Below are 27,689 nucleotides of genomic sequence, written 5' to 3' on the forward strand. Positions count from 1 at the left end.
GTTTTCTTCAGAATGACAACCAGCAGATTAAAGGACTCATGCACATGTACCCATTAAAAAGGTCTGAAGACAGATTCTAATGGAGATTCTAGGGTTCTAGTGTAGGGTTCCAGATCATGTGGAGACTTGTAAGCAATTTCAGCCAAATGTGCTTAAAACTTTCAGGCTTCTGTGCTAAGTGCATGAAGGGAAGGAGTGGGGTGGTGGTGACATTCTGTTTGCTATTCTGCTTGAGGAAGAGTTCTCTGAAACTAAACAGCTCAAATAATCCTACACCAACCCAAGTGGTCTTATAAAAAAGATTATTTTTCCCATTTTGAATTGCCTGTACTTTAGAATCAACATGGCAACCAGTTTTTGTTGAACTTCAAATATTAAGAATCATAGCACGAGTTCTACTGGATGGTCATCTATCAGACAATAATTAGTATGTGTGAATGCTTTGGGACTGGAATTCATTTTAGAACTACAGCTAAATCACTCTTGTAGTGCAAACCTATGTTTGCGTACTCAGAAGGAGGTCACATTGCATTCAGTGGGACTTACACCCAAGTAAGTGTGTATATGAGTGCAGCTTTAAGGTGGTACATGTAAGAAATTAATAGGGTTGTCAGATTGATAAAATTGGATCTTCCATTATTTTTTAGAAAAAACAAATAAATTGAGGTTATATTTGTGAAAAGGGTAGGACAAAAATGATTGCAGGTAAAAAGTATTTTCACCAGATTCTTGTTCTAGTTAGGCAGTTTAGATTTAGGGAATGTATGTTGTGTCTGTTTACAAAATGAGGTAGTACTGTGGAATTACTGGTGACCAGCATGAAACACAGAAAGGGTGCGTGTGTGTGTAAATATATAGAATCAGAGTGTAAGATCAAACGTAACAGTTTCTGTGTTCCCAGAAAGACTGTTTATTACTTCTCTTATTCAAACTCCTTGACTGGCTTTAATCTAAAGGTGTGAACAGGTGTACATAATTTCAGAGGTGAATCTTCAATAGAAACACACTTACTACATTTTGAGGGCACGCATTCCACTTTTTTCCTCAGATTGAGATCAGGGAAAATCTGTTCTTCAAGTGTTCACAGCATATTCCTTGTTCTTGGAGGAGGGCTATGCACAGGATTGATTGGCTGGCCCTTCTCTCAGTGATCACCCCCCCCCACCTTCTCAGTACTCTTGTGGAAGTGGGGGGGGGGGTTAAAGTAGAAAACCCTGAAAGTGCTGAGCAGATATTTGAGCAGAAAAACAGCACTTGAAATCTAAACCAAAGCAGACAGCACACATATCCTGCTGAGGGAGGCGGGGACAAACTTGGATCTATATATATACATTATTACAAGAGCAAAGTTAGGGGGAAGCAAAGCCTCCAGTAGATAAACCTGCACTCATGGTTTGAAGGTATATCCATATATGTCCTTAGATTTGTTTACATGATAGTGAAGATAATATGAAGGTGAAGGAGTGGAAAGCATAGAAAAGAGTCTTAAATCATCTTGAGCATGTTTTTCTATCTTACTTCTTGGTATATCTAATCATAGTAAGAAAATCTCAGTACTTGATGAAGTAGATGGGTCTCTCTTAGCCTAGGAGCTTCATTCCTTTAAGTAAAAAGACAAGTGAAAGGAGGGCTCTTCTCTATCTCACCCAGTGTGCAGCAAACCCTATCACCTTAGAAAATGAGTGATGTTCAGTTCTTCACTAACAGAAGTTTGAATTGCCCTTCCTCCCTCCTTGTAACTCCGTTTGTGATTTAAAGTAGCAGTCCTAAAGGTGCTTCTGGACTGGTAGTTTAATGTTGAAACTCCTGCTTGACGTTCCCCCTACTGCTGTATTTACTTTTGGTCAGCAGCAATTCCATCTTATATTACTATTGAAAAGATGTTTGACATTGTGCAGATGATTCTGGAACAGAGAAGTATTACCTAAGTCCTGGGCAGAAATATGTAGAGTGCCCTTTCGAAAAGCAGCATCCTTCATGCAGCCTTATTCAGTTCAAGGGAATAAATAATAGTTGGCTGCTTTGCTTCTCAGAACTAAGGCAAAATAGAGAGCAACTAAAGTAGCTATGCAGAAAGTACAGTATTTTTATGCTGAAGTTTATGTGGGATAAACTATGGCAGTTTGAACAGTGTCACAACAAACACGAGATAAGCCTATTAATTAAGAAGTGTAAAACCTGTTTGAACCACGGCATATAATCCCAGCAACCTTTAACCATATACCTGAGCTCTGGGTGACACCAGTATGAACCCCATCTTTTCTGTTTGTGTGTAAATTTAGTCCTCACTAAGGCTCATAATGCTGTCTCCAGAAAAGAATGGACACAGCCTATCAAATGGTACAATGACATTGGACTTTGTAGGTAGAAAGAGTACCTGTTGCCTATTGTGCTAATGATTAGCTTACCAAATTTTAAATTTGATAATTTCTGCCAGAGAAAAGAAAACTAGTTGTCTCTTTCTTGAACGTTTAAAATGTTCTTTGGCTAACAGTGAGGTTGGGCACAAAAATTTAGTTTAAAATTATGAAGATGGCAACCTTATGAGACTTATGCTTCTAAAAAAGGAGGAAAAAATTGAATAGGAGAGGATGTGTGTGTGTGTTTAAAAGGCCTCAGTTTAAAACAAAATTGTGCACTGGACTTTTCTGTTTAGATCTAACTTAGTTTAGGATACAAAGTTGGTCCCAGAGAATAAGGCAGCATTCCCCAGCCTGGTGCCCTCAAGCTCTCAAGATGTTTTGGACCACATCTCCCAGCATGCTGGCTGGGGCTGGTGGGGATTGAAGTCCAAAACATCTGGACTGTACCAGATTCAGAAAGGTTGGAATAAGGGATGCAAAATTGTTATACTGATATTTTTATTGTCCAAGTCTTTCCCTCAGTATCAGCGTCACTGTGCCGTTCTTGTAGTGCATTCTGTCTAGCAGGAGCTGAAAATATTCTGTACTTTAACATAGCTAGTTACCGCCACTATAACTGGCCCTTGTTGTCCACCTATTCACAAGCCTCATCATCATTTAGGAGGTCAGATCCAATGTTGTCTTCTAAAATATAGACAAATCCATATAGCAAGCTATGTAAATAACAGAAGGGAGCCTTTTATAGTGCTGGTGTTTTGCTTTGTTTTTAATGTGGACATTTTAAGATTTGATATTTTTGTCTTGCTGCTGAGAAATTAAAATGCTTATTGTAGAAGTATATGAGAAGACTTGCAAAGTTCTGTTTGAGAATAAGGTAGAATAAAATATGTCTGCTTCTTATCACTTAGTATACTAGTAAAGATCCCTACTGTTTTTGTTTTGTTTTGCTTCTTAAAGCCCCCTGCTGCTGTTGATTACACCTAGATCTGCTACTGATTGGAACTGTTAAAAGGCAAAGATAGTGTGGATGGTTGCTGAATCATTTAATTGTAGCACTAATAAGATGTTTTCCCTGGGACATGATGGAACTGATGATATTAATAAATGTGTAAAATGTCCATGAAAATTCCCATTGCCTCCTTATTTTTGTAGGTGCAAATCTAGTGCTTTCAAGCTTAATGTGGCATGTCAGGTGCAAGATTTTTTTTCTTAAACTCTATACTCAACTGATGTTGAGTATAGGTAAAAGGGAACACTAACAGAGAGAGAATTCAAAGAAGAAACACACACAGGATATGTTTTGCATCTTGGGTACATTTTTACATTTGCAACTGGTGCTAAGAATACTGTAGGAAAAGTGACACATATAGATAAGTGTTTAGACTCTTCTGATGTAATCGTGATTGGAATTCTAAAAATGCAGGGTTACAAGAGGAGATTAGAATTCATTGTGTTACTCTGTACATTGGGAGTGTTTAGCAAAAGGAGCACTGTTTTATGTTGTGCAGATGAAGAAGGAAATTATTCAAGGCCTGGAATATCATGTGGGATTTTCAGTCCTTTCCTATATTGTTCTTTTTCTGTGCCTTGTCATTACTCAAGATATTCTCAAACATAAAAGTGATGTTTGGAGGCAGTCATACCTGAAAGGTTTAAGTGCAACCTTGGTACTACTTAATGGCTGCATTTGTGGGTATTTGTGTGACTTTATACTAGTTTGCCATATTCCTTTAATGTTGCGTTGTAATCTGTTCTGCGCTCTTACAATTTAGCCGTGGTGGAACCTTTCTGAAAATACACTGAATACTCTGAGAAATGTATTGACTGAACAGCTAAATACTAATATCTTGTTAAGTGTTAAGGTTATATTAAATGTATGTGAATGTTTTTGCTAATTGGCTTGTTTTTGTGAATATCTACAATTTGGGGGAATGATCCTGTCATGCTGGAGTTTGGTAACATGGCATCCTATTTGTGCAGTGGTAAAGAATATGCAGCAACAACACCTGATCCACTCTCGCACCAATGCAGTGCCACAGAACTCAAGCAACTGAGACGTCTGTGACAAGCATATGTGCAGGCTTTTTGTCCATTCATCTCTTTTACTCTTGTCACATCTCCTTCATTCTACACCAGTATGGGCAGGGCAGCCAGTAAGCAGTTGCCCATGTAAGGCTACTGCCACAAGAATGGAATTACCCCTACATCATACTTCTGCATTGACTAATTATGTGCAGGGTGTCTATTCGTATCTTCTTGCTATAATGAGACTGCATGTGAAATTTAAGGTAAAAATGGAGGGATCAGGATGCAAGGAGGAAGGTAATAGGAAGCTAATAGGAAGGTAGCACGATCTGTATACAGGCAAAAGATCAGGTTATGATAACAAGGTCTAGTGTAAACCAAAAAGTGCTAAGCCAGTTTATAGACAGCAGCACCCATCATCTTCATTTTCCCAGAATGCCTCTCAGCCCTTATTTAGCACTAGGCTGAGCACTGCTGACCTTCAGTCCAAGTAAAACCAAGTTTTAAAAGAAAAGAAAGAAAAAATGGATGCTTGTCCCCACTGCTACTTGGTGGTATGGGGGGGGGTCATACAGGGCTCCCTGGAGGGCACCTTGCCCAGAGTCCACTCAAACCTGGCACCACCCTGATCGTGAGGCAATAGGTACAAAGAATGAACTCTCTCTCCATTGCTCCATAGTCAGTACCTTGAGGATGCAAAGTGCATTGCCAACTTACACCAGTGAAATCCAAAAAGTTTTTCATTAGATTTGCTGGATTATTTAGCTGCATATTGATTCCTGACTGGAAACTAGACTCTCCAACAGATCCATCCAAATTGGATTGGGCCCATACTTAGGCGCCCTGCTGCAATGGAACTAGATCACTGTGCTCCAGAATGTGCTCCATGTACTGTGTTTTAAGCCCAGTTTAACAACTTCCTATTAGCCTATAAATCCCTTAACAACTTGGGACCCGAGTGTCAAGGGCTCCTTGGCGGCCTCTCTCAGTCTAATCCAGTAGCCAAGTCCAGACACAGACAAAGGGATTATTTTCAAAGCTTTATTCCTCTTTTACAACTTAACAACTCTACTGTTAGCAACTAGATATGAGCAGCAGAGTACCTATGCCCTAAGCTGGAACAGTTGGTCCCCGGTTGAAGGAGAATCACTGGCAGACCCTGCACTTATGGGCGAGGGAGAGTCCCTCCCCTTTTCCCTTGGATCCTCTGGGCGCAACCATTGTTTGTGTGCCAACTGGGCACTACGCCTCCTTTCCACGCCCTCCATTTGGCGCTGCTCCCTGCATCGGCGTCGCGCGTCCAGCAAGGCTGCTTCCCGCGCTCTCTCACTCCCAGGACTGCTATCTATGCCAGGAATGCCGGCAGGAGAAATCTCTGTCAGCTGTTGGCCCTGGGAAGGATGAGCGTGCTCCTCTCCCAGGAGCGGCTGCTGTTCCTCAGAATCAGAACTACTCTGGGATTCTATGGGCTCAGTGTCCACCCTGACACCGAGTAACTGAGGGAGTGCTTCTGCCGTTAACAGTTAACTAGGGTCCTTCACTCTACAGGAGTTTCCCTACTCATTGTCCTCCCCATAAATGAGGTGAGGACGAAGGGGGTGCAAGATAAGCATTCTCAGTGGTGCCCCCTCCCCCTTGTGGAGATATCTCCCAGGAGAGGTGCGACTAACCCCTGCTGTGAATATTTTAAAAATGTAAATTAAAGACATTTTTGTTTACACAAGCTTCTGTTTGTTTCTGAGCCTCTCTAATAGATTATTACTGTCATGTTTTAACTGTTTTATTCTAACAGGAGGATTTTATTGTTGTTTTATTGTTACTTGTATTATCAATATTTGTAAGCTGTTCTGCTCCTGCTTTGGAGGAAGGGCAGGGTATGAGAACTGTGAATGAATGAATGAATGAATGAATGAACTCAGAGGCCCCAGCTCCTGCTGCAGACGGACAGTATGAATGGGACCCTCTCAGTCATAACCCAGCTTCATGTTTCCCATGTTGGTGAGGTGGAGAATGGTTTATGGTGCTATGTTTGCAGCAGTAAAAACCACAGCAGGGTCACTGCTGAACACCAGGACTTAGAGATCCCTTCTAGACCTAACTGAATTTATTTTCCAGAATTCCAGGAAACTCCCTGTCAGGAAATGAATCTATTTACTCTGGATTGGCCTGGGAGAAGGTGCACTTATCTGTAGGTCACAATTGGCTGAACCATAGATGTATGACTAACAGAGGTGTTGATAGAATCTTCATCTCCTAATATTATTTAATATAAAGGGAAACAGTTTAACTTCTTACTAATTAATACACCCTACCTGAAGTATATTTTACTTTAGTTAAATGCTGCAAGGACTCTTAAGGGGATATAAGTCCAATGTATTATTCTAACACATTTTGAAGTGTTTGAAAAAAAGAAGTAGTAGTATTGTGTAGGTATAATGAAGTTAAGAAAAATTGCTGGGCTGGGCTGGGCAATGGCAATCTGTCGTATAGCCATTCATGTCTGGGCTCATGAGCTCTCCCTTCTGTCCTCTCCTCTTACACATCAGTTCTCTCTCCCACACTTCCTTGCTCACACACAATATAAATTGCATCAAATTGACAAATTAGGATTAGTGTTTGTCCCCCAACTGGAATTGGAAATCCAGCCACACCATGGTTTCCAAATCTGGTTTGGAGAGCAAGCCAATCCACATCTTGCTAATTCAAATGTAATCGGAAACTATGATTTGCATGAACAAGGAAGCATGGGTAGGGAGGAGGAGGGGGAGTATGTGAGCCCAAATATTGGGCACAAACAACCAAAATGTATGTTACTGTTATGGGTACACCAGCCCATAATCTTACAAGGGAGTCAAATTGCCTACTTCTTAGTATCTTTTTGATCCCACTGACAAATTATGCAGATCGTTTTTTCTTTGTATAATAATAAAAAGGTAAAGAAAAATAACGTAAAACAAGTTATAGCCTGATGATCTATAATCATTCATTTGGTTAACTTTAATCTTTATTATTTTTATGATTAAATATTTATTTCATCTTATGTTCATACAAAGCTAATTGCTTTAATGGTGATTTCGAATATTCTGAGTTGTCTCTCATTTGCTGTTAGTCTGGGCAGTATCTAATTTAAATTGGTAGAGTTTTAATCTAATCAATCTAATTTGGAATTGTATGAAGTGAGATAGGGAAAGAAAAGTAACAGATATTTTTCATTACACCTTTTACTTAAAAAAAAAAGAAGAAGCTCAGTAGTGTCCTTTTCAGAGTTTATATTGGACATGTATAGTTCCATGCTTTCATTTATAAGTAAAATAGACCTTAAAACTCCTAGGGCAGAGTCCAACAGCAACTAACCACATTCAGCCAACCCTGCCGATTCTGTTCCACAAGCACTTGTGGAACTGAGATTTAGCACTTCTAGGGGCAACCCAGAATGAGTACAAACACTAGTTTATAGAACGGGGCAGGCCAGTGGAGCTCGCATAAGTAGCAATGGGCCCCACACACAAATGGCCAACATTGGGTGCTTCCCCTAGTCTTAATAACTAACTGAAGCTTGTGTCTAAAAGCTCACTTGACTTTGGCTTTTTCAATGCCAGTGTATATTCCTCAGTTGAGAGTGATTGGTATTATAGAGCCAATCATATAAAGCTTTATGGTTAAGGTGAGATATATTGAAGTTAATGGAGAATATAAGTAAAACTGGTTGTTGGGTACTGTTACAACACTGGGTGATGTTCAGTTGTGCACATTATTAATATCACCAACAGGAAACATTTGCATATTGCCAGTCAAATGTTTATGGTCTACTCATGATTCATAGAGAATATCTTAGTCATCAACAAAAGTTTTCACATGCTCTTAACATTGCAGAAAGACACCATATCCAGAACCAGGGACACAGATAAACAGGTGCGACTTTTCAGTGGCTCCTGTGGAGTTCTAAGGCAAAATAATTGGCTACGATCTGGGACACAATGAGGACAGGGAAACTGATGCCCATCCAGGCACTATAGCAATCAGCAGAAGACAGGTTTAGTTCCCCCATCCACTGGAATCACTGAGCTGAGCTCCACTACTTTCTTCCATACAAATGAAACGAAGGTAGCCCTGCTTCCACTTAGCAGGAATCCCATTTGGGTGAAATATATGACCTCCCAGCATACTTGCACACATGCATACATAAACACATGACCTGTCATAACAACAGTTATTTCAGTAGTGTTTATATTTTGGTCATCCAAACATTCTGCACAGCAACCTCCCTTCAGCATAGAGCAGGGGCGGGTGGCAGGGGATCAGGGGAGGGAGCCATGAATTGCCAAGTCATTTTTTAGCCTGGTGACTTCATGGCCTTTTCTCCTCTACCCATACTTAGTCTGTAATGACACATGTGTCTGAACATGATGTGAGGTAGGGAAGGTAGGGTATTTTTTGTTAGCCAGTGCAGCATCTTAGTGAAGCATGACCCTCTTTCCTCTTTCCTCCTACTTCAGTCTAGAGCAGCAGTGGCCTTACACAATGACCAGGTTTGCACGATCATTGCAGTCCACCATGGTTTATGGTGTGTGCCGGCTGCCGTTTTGAACCCATGTACTCTTTTAGGGTTCTGCAAAGGTTGCTTAACTCTCGCATAAGCCACCCTCATTGGATTCACATGACACGATAAGCCATGGCAACTGCCCACCACATCTTAAATATTCAAAAGGGTGGTCAACATGCACTACAACCCATCATGGCTTATTTAAGCCATGGTGGGCTGCGGTGATCATGTGAACTAGCATGGGCTAAGTAAAGGGAGTATATACCCATCTAATATTTGTGGATATTAATCAGTTAATATAGACTGTATGCATGTTCTAGAAAAATTTGAGGCACCTGAGACCTTAAAACTTTTACACTACTTTCAAATGATTTGAATTATTTTTCTAGCCCTTAATCGTATTATATAGGAGCAAGCTGAAAAGTTCTTATAAGAAAACTTCCAGCCATATTTTAAGAGGATTTCAGAAATGAAAGAGGAGACAGCAGTATTTTCCTACTTCTTTTGCAGCCACTACCCTCTTTTGCCACTCCCTGTTTCATAGTAATAGTGGCAGTGATTATTCTAGCAGTTATTTTTCCCATAATACCTTCTGAGCTATGATATATTATCACATGGGATGGTTTTCGAGAGGCATTATGGGAAAAATGAAATAATGAAATAATGGTCACTAGGTGGTAAGTGGAGTCCTTTTTTGTGTGTGCCCATAATGCCTCTCAGAATTATGCTACATGATAATGTAGTGTCACTCAGAGGAAATTGTGGGGAAAATAAAATGGTGGCTGTCAGCCAGTGGCTGTCAGGAACAATGCAAGATAACTGGGGGTAAGTGTGTTTTTCACAAATCCCCCCATAAGTGAAAACCCCTTCCCATTTTGCCATCTGGTAGGGTTGGTGAAATGGGGGTTGGGGGGAGCATTTGTGGTTGACCCTAAAATGATTGATAGTACAGAAAGTTTAATTTGCCTTGTCTTGTACAGTCTATTTAGTCCCAGTCTAAAGGTACTTATAATACAGTGTCATCAGAGTCTCTTTTAGATCATTTTGAAAAAATGGTTCCTTCATTTTTATGTAAGAGAAATCTACGAAAAGCTAAAAAGTATATATAAAAAAATGTTTACTCAACTGAGGTTTTCATCATAATTTTCCCAGAAGCCCATCTATATTCAGCCAAGTCAGGGGAAGTAAAATCAGCCTGTAGATGTGCCTTAAGGTGTTTCCATATGTTTGTGCCTTGTTTTGGAAGGAGGGTAACCGGAAACATTTATTCAACCTGTACGCAGATCACATCATTCGACGTCCTGGGCTTAATGAAGCCAAGGCTGGAGTTAAAATCGCTGGAAGAAACATTAACAATCTCAGATATGCAGATGATACCACCTTGATGGCTGAAAGCGAGGAGGAGTTGAGGAACCTCATGACGAAGGTGAAAGAAGAAAGTGCAAAAGCTGGGTTGCAGTTAAACCTCAAAAAAACCAAGATTATGGCAACCAGCTTGATTGATCACTGGCAAATAGAGGGAGAAAACGTGGAGGCAGTGACAGACTTTGTCTTTCTAGGCGCAAAGATTACTGCAGATGCTGACTGCAGCCAGGAAATCCGAAGACGTTTACTTCTTGGGAGGACAGCAATGACAAATCTTGATAAAATAGTGAAGAGCAGAGACATCACACTGACAACAAAGGTCCGCATAGTTCAATCAATGGAATTCCCCGTAGTAACCTATGGCTGTGAGAGCTGGACCATAAGGAAGGCTGAGCGAAGGAAGAGAGATGCTTTTGAACTGTGGTGCTGGAGGAAAATTCCGAGAGTGCCTTGGACTGCAAGAAGATCAAACCAGTTCATCCTCCAGGATATAAAGCCAGACTGCTCACTTGAGGGAATGATATTAAAGGCAAAACTGAGGTACTTTGGCCACATAATGAGAAGACAGGATACCCCAGAGAAGATGCTGATGCTAGGGAAAGTGGAAGGCAAAAGGAAGAGGGGCTGACCAAGGGCAAGATGGATGGATGATATTCTGGAGGTGACGGACTCGACCTTGGGGGAGCTGGGGGGAGCGACGGCTGACAGGAAGCTCTGGCGTGGGCTGATCCATGAAGTCACGAAGAGTCGGAAGCGACTGACCGAATAAACAACAAATAGAACATTATTTGCCTAAGAGACATCCATTTCGCCTTCATTTATTTCATGCCTTTGGCTGTGTTTCTCCACTGGAATAATCTCCATCTTCAACAAGAAATGGAGCTTTGGCTATAACTGCAAATATTTTTGGCTAAAGATTTTTTTAAAAAAATCACATTAACCAGCAAGTGTGCATATCAGGAAACACACTTGTTCGCTGTAAATATGCAGCAGCTGATCGGTAAAGAAACAGAACCCTTAATTGCTACTCAGGGTGTAAGCCATCATTCATTCATTCATTGCTGGAACTATGAACTATTCATATGTTGCCACAGTATGTTACTTACACAAGAGTGACAGTGAAGGAAGTAAAAGCTGAGATGCCTCACAGACATAGACACTAGGGGATTAACATGTCCTCTTCATTAATATATATTTACCTAAATTAATGTTAGAATATTGAAACTAGTTTGTATAAGATCTGGATAGATGCCTTCTTTGAAGAGGCATCAGTATAAACTTATATATTGCTGTGAACTTTCCAGATTAACAATTTAAGTAAAAAAACCCAACAACCTCCCATTGCCAGAATACTGGACTAGAAACTGCATATTAGTTTCTCTTCTATTTTCTGATAGTCTAGATTAGCCTTTCCCAACCTAGTACCATCCAGATGTTTTGAACTTCAGCTCCCATCAGCCCTAGCCAGCATGGCCAATGATCAGGAATGCTGAGGGTTGTAGTCCAAAACATCCTGGATGGTACCAGGTTAGAGGAGAAGATTGGTCTATGTTCTGCCTTTCCACTTTGTTGATTCTCTAAGTATGCATGATTTTTTTATCAATTGGAGGCCAGTCTTCTGGAGTGGTAGTGCTGGTAGCAATGTCTGTGTAGATGGCACACAGTTTGACTTTCAGAAATATTCATATCTCATAGGTCTTGTTTAGTTTATGTGAAGAGGCCCTGACTATGTTGAAAATCAAACACAGCATACCTGGGTTTGGAATGTAGGCTTTTATTCCTTTCAAAAAGCATCCTGATCCACAGACAGGCTTGTCACATTGCCCAAAACATACAGTCATCAACCACTTACTTATATGTTTATTTAAATATGTGCAAAGTAGAAATTCCCCATCAACTTTTCCTTTAAAAGCAAACAAACAAAAGGCTGGGTGGTTAAAGGAAAACTTAACTCTTCTCACAGTTTTAGAGTTTGGAATCAGCCATTAAATATTTTCTTACCAATTACAAAATTATTTTCAAGTATGTTTCCAAAGCTGCATGATAAAGTCAGAATTACGTTCTAATAAGGCTGCAGTACATATGCTGATAGTAGTAAGGCTTGAGTGATATAAATTAATTTTCACTTTTAAAATTTGTATTTTTATATTTTACTTTCCCTGAATCTGTCAGGGCAGGCTGAAAATGCATAAAAATAAGTTCCTTCTCAAATGGGTTTAACGTAACTAAATAATCAGAGCTAAATCTGTTAACTTTATTCTCATTACACTGAATCCTCCGTCTTCATTTTTTGTTGTTGTTGTCCTTTTAGCCACCTGCTCCTTTACGGCAAATACTTGTTTTTCTTTTCTGTTCTGTTCTGTTCTTGACAATTTGCTTTCACTCATAAAGGATGGTCCTTTCATTAGCATTATCCCTAAATTGTTCATTACCCAGCTTTGTCAGTGTCATATTCAATATATAGTAGGTTTCAGAATTCCTACTATCAATATACATCTGTAACAATATATTTGTATAAGCTTGTTTGGCCCTGGTTCTACTACCTTCTTTTCTGGGTAGAGTTCTGAACACACTGCCACAGCTTTTCTTAGATAGTGGAAAAGAGGAAGAACCCAGCACAATGATTGCCTGTTTTGGACAGAATTTAGGTGGAAGAGAAAAGGACCAGGATTTAACTGTCAACCAACCTAATCTAATTTCTGTCTGATAATTTAGCTGAAACATTCCTTTGATTTGTTGGGAACATGATGTGGGAACCTGGAGTAACCCTAGGAGTGAATCAAAACTTAGATCTGGGATATGCACATGGGGTTTAGGGGGAGATGTTTAATTTGTCATTGTATGGAATATTTAATTCGTTAGTATAAGCATTATGCATAAACACAATGGCCAAAGAACAGACAAAGAAATTAATAATGGGGAGACAGTCCGTATGGCAAGGTAAGAGTACAGAGAAGGGCAGAAAAATGAGAGGGGCAGATAGCAGGGTCAAAAATGTTTAAGCAACTGATCAGGAGTGGAAGCACATCAAGTCCTCAGAATGTCCAGCAATAAGGATGACAAAACACAGAGTCTGGCTAATTTGGGAGCGGAAGGAGTTAATCTGGAGGGATATCAATTTTGCATGCTACTACTTTTGCTCTCTTAAGTGAAAGTGAATAAACCGCGGAATTATGATTGAGACTCATAGTAGTATCTGCAAATGTAGTTTTTCCCATATTCCAGTCTGAAAACTGTTATGTGTACTTCTGGCACTGATGTGTACTCTGCAATTAAAAAACAAAAAAGAATTTAAATTCTTGGGCAAAATAACATGAAGCTTGAGCCAAGCAGAATCCTGGACCTGTCTAAATAATTCAAATGTAAGCAACTTTTTGTATATTTGCTTATTTTGCATGGCTTATTCTGATTTTGCTAGTTAGGGGGACCAAAAGAAAAATGCAGGATACTGGTACGTTACACTGACCTCTAGAAATTGTGCTCAGCAGCCACAATTGAGGACACATGTGGAACTCGACCCTAGCTTTTCGTAAAGGTTCAGAATACACTTTAAAAAATGAATGCTGAGATATCTGGAATGCTGAATTCTGTGCATAATCCCTGATGCATAGGCAGCAGTATTAAGATAGCAGTGGGAAATAGAGAAAGAGGAGAAAAACTCCAAGTCAGCAGGTAAAGCCATGCTTTGTATGTACAAGCTCCCAGGTTCAATCCTTCACACCTCCAATTAAAAGATCTCAGACCACAAGTAATGAGAAATCCTCTACTTGAGAATATGGTGGCCCAGTCCAGGTAGGGCAGGTACTGGCCTACATGTAACAATAGTTGAAACCCATATATCAGGACATAATCCTTTTCAGCAAATAATTTGTATTAAGCCATGGGAATAGTGGGGGGAGGGAGTCTTTCATTTCTGTAAGTTATTGCCCAAATACGTTAATTGACAAAAATCAGTTATGGAGTCTTTTATCCAATAAAACATAGAGAAATAAGGGCTAGAGTTGATTCTTTAATTACCAAAGGAAATAAACTTTCTAGGAACCAGTAATGCATAGGTAACCTCTTTCTTAGTTCTTGTTTTATTTTTGCAAATCAAGGGGATATTTTTGTACTTTGTACTGGAAAGGAAGGAAAGTATATCTCCAAATAGTTGTTTAATATGAACATCACAAAGGCACCCCCACCCCCCGAGCTTGAAGAAATAGTTATGGCAACAGCAGTATGAGTGTATAAATTATCATTTCACTCATTTTCCTCTTGTCTCCCTTTCCCCACTCCCCCAACTCTTACTATAATTAGCCAGCATTAACAGCAAATGTTTGCTTTGGTTAAATTATTCAGAACATTTATTTTACTTGTCAAAGGTTAGATCAGGTTGTTGTTTGAACTGGTAATTAAATGCAGGCTAATACACTATCATATTTATATGCACTGTATGCCTTGTTTCCTTCTCCTTCTATATAATTTTATAATGTTGAGGGTTGACATTTAGAAAGACTTGTTGACTCAAGATGTGTTAACTAAGCCAAGGAGGCAGACTTAGTTTGTGTATGAACTCCCACTAAACCATGTTCATGTGTGGTTGGAATTTTGCTTATAGACAGTTGGATCCAGATTTAGGTGTGTACGGTTGGGCTGGTGGAAGTGGACTTCCCTGCCCCCTCCTCCCCACAACAGTCCCTCAGGCCTCTAAAATGGAGGATCCTGTTGAAAGGGATGAGCTGTGGTATGGGAAGGGAAGGGAGTAGAGGCACTTCCTGAGTGGAGCACTTCCATCAACAGAAGGCAGATCCTGGATGCAGTCCAATATGTTAACTTAAGGTTGTTAGGGTAAATAAAAAATACTGCAAAAAGTTCCTAGATATTGGGACAACTTATGTAGGTCTCTCAATCACAGGAATGTATGGGCAAATGAGCCATGTTTGAGATCTCCAGGATTCTCCAAACATCATCTCTCCACTCATCTCATGCCTGATTCCCATTCACGTTTGCGATCCCTGCTTGCTCTGTGCGAACGGGAGATTTATGCAAATCAAACAATGATCTCCCAAAATGTGCACAAATTTCCTAATTTGCACAAATTTCCTCCATAAACTAAAGCAGAGCTGATTCAGTGCACTGAGGAAATTGGTGCAAATTAGGAAATTGGTGCAAATCGATCTGGGAATCAGGAACAAGACAAACGGGAACATATGTTTGACAATTTGCAAATATTTTTGGTGGACACGTGCTCGGAGCTTCAAACGGGGCATGCTTGTGTTCAGAGCTTCAAACAGGGCATGCTTGCATTGTTTTTGCAAGCAAAAATGAAATTCTCATACATCCCTGCAGGGATTAGCTAAAGAGATAAGGCTTCAGTGAGGAACTTGGGTGTATTATCCTCTTGGCTCCTTTTGGCCAGTTCACATGATCAAGCAGATGGCCATTTTGAATATTCAAGCCATAACTATGACTTGTCATGTCATACAAACCCAGTGAGGGTGGGTTGTTCCCATGGTTAACAAACGAGCCATAACCCTAAAACAGCCCATGAGTTCTGGGTTGTTTGTTAACCCTAACAACAACCCATCCTCACTGGGTTTGGACGACATGACAAGCTGCGGCCTCAGCTTGAATATTCAAAAGTTGCCAGCGTGCCACCACATTATCACTACCTTCACTAGTAAGTTTTGATTCTTACTTCCTTTACCCACTTTGCCTCAAGGCTTAAAACAGTTAAAATAGAGACATAAATAATGTACTAATCACAACTCATGAATCATGCTGGACCTCTGAGCAAATTTTGACTTTTGCCAAGTGTTAGCACAGACAGCCACATAACTGAGTCCTGTCTAGACAAAATTCAGAAGCCTCACTTTCTGGTGGCCTACTAGTGGTTTGAAAATAAGATTAGTAGTAAAAATAAAGTGAAAAGCAGACTACAATAGCTTTCTTAAAAACAAAAGAAAAAAATAGATCAAGGAGATTTATGGCTATCACTTGTTTACATCTCTTGTATTTTTTTAATAAAATGAGCTTAAAAGATTAGTCACAAGGTGCTACAAGATTTATATAAAATATAAACCAGATGTTGTTCTTAAACTCTTCTTAATGTTCAGTGAAAAAATTAAATTACTATCTTGTATTTGTTGCTCACAAATAACAGCAAAGCAAAGCTTCCATGAAAATCAGTACTGAAGAGCTGACTCTATACCCACATTAGAAGCTTTAGAGAGTTGTTTGGTGTCTAAACTAGAGATATGAAATGTGTATGCTTGCCCTTTATCATGGATTTCCATATCAAATTGCTCTTTGGAAATGCACAAGCTATGGACACACATCCTAAAGATTCTCTCATTGGAATTCCAAGAGTCCCCCAGAGCCTCTTCCAGCCAAAAAATGCACAGTGTCTGGTGATTTTCTGCTACCCTAGAAAAAAAAATCCAGGTAAATTCAATTGTGTTATATATTTTCATCTTCTTCCTCTAATTGTGAGAAGCAAATAGAATTCTAGAGAAAATGAAGAGAATAGAAAATAATAGAACAAATATTTATAACACCATTTTGCATATCACTGCATGGTCCATGCCTGTGTACTTCAGTAGAAGTTTGAAAAAGAAGTTTAAAAACGAAGACAATGACAAGTGGAAACAGTAATCTTCTTTTTCCAGCACCATACATGGTCTTCTACAGAGTACCATAAAAAAAACAGGCCATACCCTGATAAGCTTGAATTCTTAATTTAGATAGTTTCATTGTAGTGGAAAGACAAAGTGGGAAAGGAATGGAAGAGACAAGGGAAACAAGAGTTAAATGTGTGTGATCTGTTTTGGGTTTCAGGAAGCTAAGTATAGGTGGTACATCACGCCAGCAAGGTTGAATAGAATTCATCATTTTGGATGGCATTCACCTGTTAACTTTTATTCAGATCAATATGCATCCTCAGGTAGTTGTTGGTTAACAGCTTAGATAAGGGATTTCAACTGCTGGTTAGATCACTCGTATTGAATATATTGGTGGCAACTAGGATTGTGTTAGCAAGATATCTGAAATTTCCCACCATACTATCTACAGGGGAGTGAATGATTAAAGTATTGGAAATCACCAAACCCAACAAATGGATGCTGGTTGAAGAAGGAATAGGCTACTTTCTCAAATTTGAAAATGTACCCCATTTGTACTTTATTGAGACCTAACCTATTGTAATATTTTATTATTTGACAGAAATATTATTTTATAATCTCCGCATCGATAGTCATCATGTAAATGATATATTTCAATGAAAAATATTGGGTGGGAGGAGATTAAATGTGCCCAAATACAGCCCATGTACTTAGACTTTGTTTTAGTTTTAGATGAGGACTAAAGGCTTCACAGAATTGAGATTGAATCTGGAGAGAGAGAGAGAGAAAGAGAGATGGCACCACATAGGTATTCTGTGACTGTTTCTGGAATAGGTGGTGGGGCAGTAAAGGAGAATGGGTGGAATTATTTTGAGAGCAAAACCTTTAGGCAGCAGCAAACGATATTTTAATATTTTTGAAACAGGTAGTAGAGCACATCATAATATGTATGGTGACAAGTGGAAATCAGTGAGAAAAAGTAATGGTGTCTTCTTCCTTTGTTACATCTCACCCACTTTTTGCTATAAATTAAACATACAATTTTTCTGATTTTAAACATTGCTTTTGAACTTGTATTTATATCTATTGTGGTATGTAAACTTCAGTTAGTTTTTATTTTCTTAATATCGAACACATTATTTGCACTTTATAAATAATTATACAATTTTTCATTGGTTTCTATGATAAAAATGAATGATAGAAATACAGAATTGTTATGTTGTTGTTGTTCAGTCGTTCAGTCGTGTCCGACTCTTCGTGACCCCATGGACCATAGCACGCCAGGCCTTCCTGTCCTGCGCTCTCTCCCGGAGCGTGCTCAAGTTCATATTCATTGCATCCGTGATGCTATCTAGCCATCTCATCCTCTGCCGTCCCCTTCTCCTTTTGCCTTCAGTCTTTCCCAGCATCAGGGTCTTTTCCAGGGAGTTTTCTCTTCGCATTAGGTGGCCAAAGTATTGGAGCTTCAGCTTCATTATCTGTCCTTCCAATGAGCACTCAGGGTTGATTTCCTTTAGGATGGACTGATTTGACCTCCTTGCAGTCCAGGGGACTCGTAAGAGTCTTCTCCAGCACCACAGTTCGAAAGCATCAATTCTTCGGCGCTCAGCCTTCCTTATAGTCCAGCTCTCACAGCCATACATTACTACTGGGAAAACCATAGCTTTGATTAGACGGTTATACCTGTTGTTAAATATTTAGAGCTGGGGTCTCTGCAGCCCAGGGATTTCAGTGTTAGGATACTTTAAGATAAAGACTAAGAGGGGAGATGTCCCCTCTCTTTGAGCTTTTAAGACTGTGGTATGATCATCAGTAGAGGCAAAGCACCTAACAAGTGAATCAGCAATACTAAGTAGCCCATTTATTATGGGAAGATGGGTGGCATGGCTCTAGGGTCCTGAGCAGGTACTGGAAAAAGAACCCTAAAAGAGAATGTTTCACAGTCATTATTTTTATTTTAACATCTTTAAATCCTAGCAGATACCAGGGTGCTGTACAAATATGATTAAAATAAGACATAATAAATTAAAACCACATTGTCATGATAAAAGCAGAGAAGGAAGCAAATGCCATAGAATAAAGAAAAGCAACAAATTCAAAACGTTTGGGTAAGCATAAAATGTTTGAGCAGGTACCAAAACTACTGCAATGTTGGGCCCCAGTCACACCTCCATGGCAAGAACGTTCCGTAGTTGGGGTGCCACGATGTAGAAGGTTCTCTCCATTCTTGATAAATGTACCCAAGGTACTTTGAGAAGAGCTTCCCCAGACAGGCTGGTGTACAGAGAAGTGCTCCTGCCATTTAGGGCTTTAAAGGTAAACACCAGTACCTTGAATTAGTCTTGCTGCAGCCAGTGTAGATACTGGTGTACTATGATTCCACCTGACTGTACCAGTTACAATTCCGGATGCTGCATTTTTCACTAGCTGAAGCTTCCGGGTCATTTACAAGGGCAGCCTCACGTACAACACATTACAGTAATCCAGCTGGAGTATTACCATGAATCACTGTGGCCAGACTATCCCCATCCAGGAATAGTTGTAGGCGTTGAGCCCATTTGAGCCTCAGGTGAAAATGCAAACGATGCCCACGCTTTTTCAAGTGAAGTGCAGCCGCATCTAGGACAGGCTTAACACCCAATTCCTGACATGAGAGCCACCTACCCACAGGGCCTTTATCTTGTCAGGCCAGTTTATTTGCCCTCATCCAGGCCATTCCTGACTGCAGACCCAGTTGAGCACCTGCATAGCCTCACCTGAGTCAGATAACAAGGAGAAATAGAGCTCTGTGTCATCACCATATTGATGGCATCTCACTCAAAATCCTCAGATGACCTCAACTGATGGCTTGATCCATCACCACATCTTAAATAAGCCATGGTGGCTTGTTTAAGCTGCATCGAGTGCCGGTGTGCCCTGGGAGCCATTTGCCTAATTATCCACCTGGGTGTAGCTTGTCACGTCATCCGAACCCAGGTGGCATGGCTTGTTTGAGGGGGAAACAACCCTCAAATAGCCCATGGCCTGTTGAGTTGCTTGAGGGTTGTTTCCTCCTCAAACAAGCCATGCCACCTGGGCTCATATGACGTGACAAGTCGCGCCTGGGTGGGTAATTAGAGAAATGGCACATGCTACAGCTTAAACAAGCCCCCATGGCTTGTTTAAGCCACAGTGATAATGTGAACTGGGCCTGAGAGATCAAGGGGTATCAACAGGGTCACATTCCCCCTGTCTCTTTCCCAAAAAGGTCATCCGTGACCAAGGCCTGTTTCAGTGCAAACCCTGGCCTGAAGCGAGATTGACATTGGTCCATATAATGTTTAATTCCAAAGCATCTAGACTTGAGCCACCGATACCGTCTCCCAGACCCTGCCCAAGAAGGGAATATTAGCAAGGGGTTTATAGCTGTTAAACTCTCCCAGGTCCAAAGAGGATTTCCTTCCACAGTGAGGCAACGCTGAACGCGCTAGTTTCATCAGCAGGCCTCCATCTCCTCAGCTGGGATGCTATAAAAGTTTCATATGGCAAGAATTATTTTATGTATATTTTTCTCTTTTAATTATAATGGCATTTTTAAAGAATCTATACATACGCTTTGAGATGCATGGTTTCTGTTTATTCTAGGCAGGTCATATTATCTTTCATGCCTGACGTTTTAATTCACCACAGATTTTATACCCTTTGTGTTAAGTGCTGCTAAGACACAAAAGAATGTAGAGTTAAATCTGCAGACAGTGTTTTAAAGCTCCTATGATGATTGTTCTTAGATATGTACTTCGCACTGTGGCTCCAGAGACAACTATTTAATAGACAACATTTGAAAAATACAAATGTGTGCTTGGTAAAAATAGATTAAGGTTTCAGGGTGGTACCAATGGGTGATATTTAATATTGAATGACATGTATTAAGACAAATGCTTTTATATATAATTCACTTGGCACTGTAAATGCATTTATCTTGTGCAATACAGACCCCCTGATGCAAAATGAAGTATTCTGGAAAGGTTTTGAGTAAATAAATAATAAAACCACTTTGATACACAATCTAACAATATTAAATATTAAGACTTCCACATGATTGATTTTAATACTTAATTAACTTATTTAAAGTCCAATGTGACTTTGTTTTGTATTAAAGATCTGATCAGACTGATAGTACTTAAAAGTCAAGAATTTTTACTAAATGGTATGAAAATTAACTGCAGTTCATAATTGCTAGATTTGTTAGTTACTAGCGACAAGTCATTTGGTGACATGAGCTAGTGCACTTCGTTTTGGAATCCAGCTGATCAACATCATAGCATTAGCCAGGGTTTTTTTATTTGCATCATTCCATTTTAATGATCTATAATCTGATACAGTTTATGAAAGAAAACATGCTTGCTTTGCGCTATCTAAAATGTGTCAAATTGTGCATTTTTTATATATCTAAAGGAAACACTTCCCCAATGACAGATGGTTGGTAGTGAATTATGAAAGAAGCTTGGTAGGTGAATAAGAAAGAAGCTCAGTCCTTGATGACTTTTCGTGCTGTATGAAATGGAGACTGAAAGAGCTAATGCCCCTCATAACTACGTGGAAGGTGCTAGAGACAGGACATTTTTGTGAAAAGATTGTTGACTTGAAAATCTAAAAGCTATGAAATACAGAATATTCAGGCCTGTGTGCATCCATTTGTTTGCCCTGGATAAGAACTTTGTTGTTTAGAGGATACAGGCAAACACTTAAAAAAAAAAAAAGTTCAAGTGGATGTTCTTGTTTTCTTTGTACAAACACTTCAGAAGGTTTTGCAGGTGCTGATTATTCCATGATTCCTACAAATTTTTCTTCAACTTCCTTCTCCATAGTGAATGTATCAGTTTCTGCCATCTCTTATGGGCTTTTCCTGACCTGCTCATGCATTTGAGTTTAATTTTATAGTTTCAATAGTGCAGGAAGGAAATAACAGGGAAAGTATGGCTATAGGAGGAGGAGCAGGCTGTGCAACTCCATATGATGCACAGGAAGGGCTGTAGCTCAGTGTCTGAGCACATGCATCGCTGCATTATGTAACATGAAAAATTCAAAGTGAAGGACTTAAATTTATTAAAAACCCACCCAAAAAAAGTATGGGGAAGGGCTGTAGCTCAGTGATAAAGCACATTCTTTGCATGCCAACGGTCCCAGGTTCAATCCCTGGCATCTCTAGGTAGGATGGGGAAAGACATCCTGTCTGAAACCCTTCAGAGAGTCAATACGGAGCTAAATGGACTAGTGGTCTGACTCTGTCAAGGCAGCTTTTTATGCTGGAATTTATTGTTCCTCTTTCTCTAGCAGTGGAGTGCTGATTAGAGTCAGCAAGACCTGCGGGCCGAACCAGAAGTGTGTGTGTTTACTAAGAACACCCTTGTCAGTCCAGCTATAAAATGGTGAGGGTTAACTTTTAATGGTAAATGGAGAATGTGGAAGAGAAGAGTGAAATCAGCCTAGGTGCAAGCTTTTCCACCACTGCATCATGCCCCCACCCCCTTCCCACCACATCTTGCCTGCCATCCTCTTCCGGCTGTGCATCTCTCTCTCTCTCTCTCACGCACACACAGTTACTCAGATCCAGGCATTTTGGCTTGGCTGGCTCTTTGAAGAGCTATGCCAGCCACATCCTTGGCCGACACAGCTCTCCAGAGAGCCCACCTGCATGCTGGCTGGCTTGTGCTTGTAATAAATAATAATTGTGCTGAGATTCTTAGCATGAGCCAGGGGGTGGGTGAGGCTCCCCTGGAGAGCCCTGCCTGCTGCTCTCTTGCTGCAGCATTTGCAATAGCAGGAGGGTGGGACTGGCAGGGTTCTCCAGAGTACTCGCTACCGTTGCCAAACTGGCGGCTTCCCTGGAGAGCCCTCAGAGCGGCAAACATTGGAGGAGGTAGTGGCGTGCCCTCCTGGTTGGGGCAGGGGGAGCAGTGCAATTCATCACTCCTTCCACTCCTCTGCTGGAGTCAGAGGGCTTCATCCCGCCTTATGGGAGGGCTGGCCCTGAGTGAAACCCCTCCCTTCCCCACTTCACCTTTTTGTGCTCCATTGCTTTAATATGTTTTTGCCTTGCTCAGCTCAGTTCAGGGCAGGGGAAAAACCTCTTAAGGCAAAGGAACATAGGGAGGTAAGATTTGTTTGTTTGTCTCTTTGTGTCTTGGGAATATTTATACCCCCACCTAATGACCAAAGTTCTTGAGGTGGCTTACAGTACATTTACATTGTAACAAAATTGACAAAGAGTTATTAGGAAGGGGCAATGGTGTATTCAAGTTTCCCCACGAACCTTAGACTTTCCAGCTGCTATTCTGCTTGTGAATCTCTGTAGCGTGGCAGATCTCAGAGGAAATGGCTGCTGCAATAACTAGATGTTAATACCTCACAGGGCAAGGTGTCCTCACTTGGACTGCCATTGCTGATGTCTCTTGCAGTTTTGGCTCCTGGTGACATATGCAAGAGGCACAGGTGGAGCAGAGGTGTTTAAAAGCCTCCCCCAGTCCTCAGATGTTCGAACTGCCATTCTGCTTCTGGATCTTTAGACCACAGCAGGTCTTGGAGGAGAAATAATCCAGCCTGGAAGTGACTGCAAATCAGCCAGATTTTAGTCCCTTAAAGGGTGTGGCTTCCCTCTTCTGCAAACTGCCTTTAGTGTTGAAAGTTAACCCCACCCTTGCTTTTTAGCCGAACTGGTGAGCACATGTTTAATTAACACAAGCGAGTATCTGGTTTGGCCCTGAGTCTGAACCAGACAACTCAGGAAGAGCTCCTGAGAAGTGTCAGGCTTCAGAAAGACAAGGATGGAGCAGAGGAGTACTACTTGAAGGACAGTGAAATTACAGGGCCCTTCCTAACGTTTGTTAAAAAGAAATACGTGATAACTTAAAAGGTCACTCTGTGAAAAGCATAGGCACTCAGTTTCAGATGTCTGAAATGGCAAAGTAGCTTCATGCTTTACAGTAAGAGACCATCTTGAGAAGGAAGTGTGTCCTCAGTGTAGATGGGTTACCACTGGATGATTGTAGCCTAAGTTTCTAACCATGGAGATGATTCTCTGTGGTTGGATGCCTGCAGTGATCTGAAGTTCTTTTGACAGTATCACTCCAACCAGGAGCGTGCTAGAGGAATCTGTCTTATGCTTCCAGGAGCATTTCACACTGTTTTAGCCAGTCATTAATTAGTGAAGGTAGATGCTGTGGAGCTTTTGGCTGCTCTTTGGAATTTGACACTTTTAAAATGTTCCTCTAATCATTGGAGCTGTCAGTGAAGACTTGCAAGGCTATGGGGTGGAAGGGATGGTAGGAGTAGCACATTCAGCTTTCACAAATCCTTTTCCATTCCAGCTGATCATTTTACAGACTTACTATTTCACTTTAAAACTTGGTATCTGAGTATAATTGTTTTCTGCTTCCCTCCTCTTCCCCTTTTCCTTTGTGTTGTATTTTTTAGAATTGTAAGTCTGTGGGCAAGAACCACCTTGTTTCTATTGATGATATATAAATTGCTCTGGGAACCTTTTTGGCTAAAAAGTGGGGTAAAAATGCTTTACATAAAGTAAATAAATCTTTTTTCTACAAAGAAAATATGTAGTTTATACATTTGGACTTTTAAAAAAATTGTGCCTTCAAACCCCACTCTAAATAACACATATCAGTAATGAATTTTAAAGAATGTTACTGTCTGTCTATATAATCTATGGAAACAGTTGAAACTGTTCTTGAAATAGAATTACTGTGAGCTTTAAAAATAAGATATGTAATATCACTGAACTTTAAAAAAAATGTTGCTAGGTTGGTACTGTGATGCATGATACTATTTAGTTAGAATTCTGAAATAGCATTATCATTGTACTGAAATAGTATTGCTAAAACTGCACCAGACAACACACTTCTGTACATGACTACTCAGAAGAAAATCCTATTGAATTCAGTGGGGCTTACTCCCAGGTAAGTGGATATAGGATTGAAGCCTTAAGAATTCAGAAATTCCATGATGACTTTTCTCTTCCAGTTAACTATTCCAGATTGCAGTAAAAATGTTTAAAAGGTTCTTACTCTTTTTTATATGCAAAATAAAACTTTTTAAAAAATTGTGCCTTCAAACCCCACTCTAAATAACACATATCAGTAACGAATTTTAAAGAATGTTACTGTCTGTCTATATAATCTATGGAAACAGTTGAAACTCTTCTTGAAATAGAATTACTGTGAGCTTTAAAAATAAGATATGTAATATCACTGAACTTTAAAAAAAATGTTGCTATGTTGGTACTGTGATGCATGATACTATTTAGTTAGAATTCTGAAATAGCATTATCATTGTATTGAAATAGTATTGCTAAAACTGCACCAGACAACACACTTCTGTACATGACTACTCAGAAGAAAATCCTATTGAATTCAGTGGGGCTTACTCCCAGGTAAGTAGATATAGGATTGAAGCCTTAAGAATTCAGAAATTCCATGATGACTTTTCCAGTTAACTATTCCAGATTGCAGTAAAAATGTTTAAAAGGTTCTTACTCTTTTTTATATGCAAAATAAAACTTCCAGAGCAATTACCCACTGCTTTGTTTAATTACGCATCCATTTACTTGGGAATTCTGTTACCAGGTTGATAGTTGTTTTTTTAAAAAAAATGACACCAAATTGTATATCAGACTGCTGTGCCCTGTCTGATCTTAAAGTTAAGGTGACCATTTCAGTGTACATTTAGTCAAAGGCAAATCTTTCTCTGCTCTCAACACCAGATGTTTAGTTATAGGCATTTGCACAGCAATTACTTTTGCAAATTTGCAAAAAGGTATTGTTTAGATACAGCATCTGAAGAAATCTGAAAGTTATCTCTGGTTCAGAATTACTTTCAGCAATTGAAATGGCTTAGGTACGATGATTCATGCGCCGTCAAATATAGCTTAGACTGCTTTAACGTGCCCTACGTGGGGCTGCCTTTTGAAAGTGTCCAGAAACTGCAATGGGTTCAAAAGGCAGCCACTACAGCGTTGAATGGATCTGATAAAATGGAGCATATCACTAATATTGCAATAAGTTCTTGCTTTAACTTTAAAGGTATAAACAGACTGGGCCCAGTATACTTCTAAGGTCCACGTGCTGCTTACTTCTGAAGCTTTCTGTACGTTGAATACTATGGTAGGTGGCGGGCAGGACAGGGCCAGTTCCCACCTACTGTGGCACTGAAGCTGTTAAGCCTGTTCCTTAGGAAATGTCACCTTTCCCCTTCCTACCGTGGCCTTAAACATCAGACTGATTTATGGAGGGGTCATAGCTCAGTGTTAGAACACCTGCTTTGTCTGCAAAAGGTCCCAGGTTTGATCCCCAGCATCTCCAGGTAGGGCTGGAAAAGCTCCTGCCTGAAACCCTGGAAAGTTGCTGCTGCCAGTCATTGTCGACAGTACTGGGCTAGATGGACCAGTGGTCTGACTCAGTATAAGGCAGCATCCTGTGTTTCTATTCCACCAGTGAAAGATTCCTGCCAATGCAGAGGTATTGCTACCCTGGCATAGTGTCACTCCACCAATGCAGGGGAATTTAGGAGTAATTGTGTTCTTGCTCAGACAAACTCATGGTTGGGACCACAATGTCAGTCAGTGACTAAGTTGCCGTTCTTCCAGAGGGCTTTCGGTTTGCCCTGAATACAACTCCTATCATGTCTGACCATTGGTGGCTTGGGTTGATGGGAGTTGCTTTCAGCCTGGGTACAGGACAGAAACAGTCTTGAATACCATGGTGGATGACTTACACCGGAGAAAGGGTGCGAAGGGGAGTGTGACCCCTGCTCAGCAGCCTTTGATACTATCAATGAAGGTATCCTTCTGGGTTGTCTGGCCAAACTGGATGTGGGAGGCATGCTTTTACTGTGGCTCCAACCCCTTTTGGCAAGGTGAACTCGGTGCTGCTAGGAGAATTTTATTCCACCTCATGGCCTTTGGCTTTTGGGGTGCCACAAAATTCCATTTGTTTCTATTGCTAACATCCAGATGATGCTTCTGGGGGAAAGTCAGCCAGAGGTTTGAACTAAAGTGTCATCAGTATGCAGATGATGCGTAGCTCTACCTCTCGTTTCTATCTGCTAATCCCAGCAAGGCTGTGGAACATCTGAACAGGTGTCTGGAGGCAGTTTTGGGATGGATGAGGATGAACAAATTGAAGCTTAATCCAGAGAAGAGAGAGATACTGTGGGTGGGGAAGCTGATTAACTTGGACAGAGGTATTTGGTTCTGGACAGTGTTTTATTCCCTCAGGGGAGGGGCTGTAGCTCAGTAGTAGAGCACATGCTTTACATGGAGGAGGCCCCTAGTTCAATCTCCTGTATTTCCAGGTAGGACTAGGAAAGAATTCTGCCTGAAACCCTGGAGAGCTACTGCCAGTTGACAGTAATTGAGCTGGATCAGTATAAGGCAGCTTCCTAAGTTCCTATGTGCCTACTGGCAGGACCAGGTTTGCAGTTTGAGTGATCTCCTGGACAGTACTATGACCCACAATTGCAATGTGGTTAATAACCCATCAGCTGTTGTTTGGTTATTTGGGGGTCACTCCCCACCTTCGCCCAACCAAGCCATGCTGCCCAGGTTGAGATAACACAGCAAGCTGCGCCAGTGAGGGTAATTAGCGAAATCTGGCTGGCATGTAACCAGCACGTGCGGCAAGGGAAATAAGCCACTGTGGCTTATTTCCCTCACTGCAATTGTACAAACCGGCCCAATCTATGCAAGCACAGATGGTGAGTGTCTTACGTTATGGGTCAGAGTGTCATATCTAAGTTTGGCAG

The 27,689-nt window shown here is 40.5% G+C and overlaps 1 protein-coding gene across 24 annotated transcripts in view; it reads left to right on the top strand.

Annotated features, from left to right (window-relative positions):
* The window catches only part of TBC1D5 (TBC1 domain family member 5), a 412,711-nt gene that overhangs the window by 109,747 nt on the left and 275,275 nt on the right, over positions 1–27,689 (top strand). For 3 of the 24 annotated variants that reach the window (XM_084858383.1, XM_084858385.1, XM_084858394.1), the window contains one exon: positions 10,215–25,320. The exons of the other annotated variants lie outside the window; for them this stretch is intronic. The gene's annotated coding sequence lies outside the window, so the exon portion shown is untranslated. Of the gene's footprint in view, positions 1–10,214; positions 25,321–27,689 lie in introns of those variants that run through there. 24 annotated transcript variants of the gene reach the window in all.

Source organism: Heloderma suspectum, chromosome 5 (genome assembly GCF_057233095.1).
Source record: "Heloderma suspectum isolate Gila_16-S chromosome 5, 16-S_ref, whole genome shotgun sequence".
In the NCBI taxonomy this organism is placed as follows: domain Eukaryota; kingdom Metazoa; phylum Chordata; class Lepidosauria; order Squamata; family Helodermatidae; genus Heloderma; species Heloderma suspectum.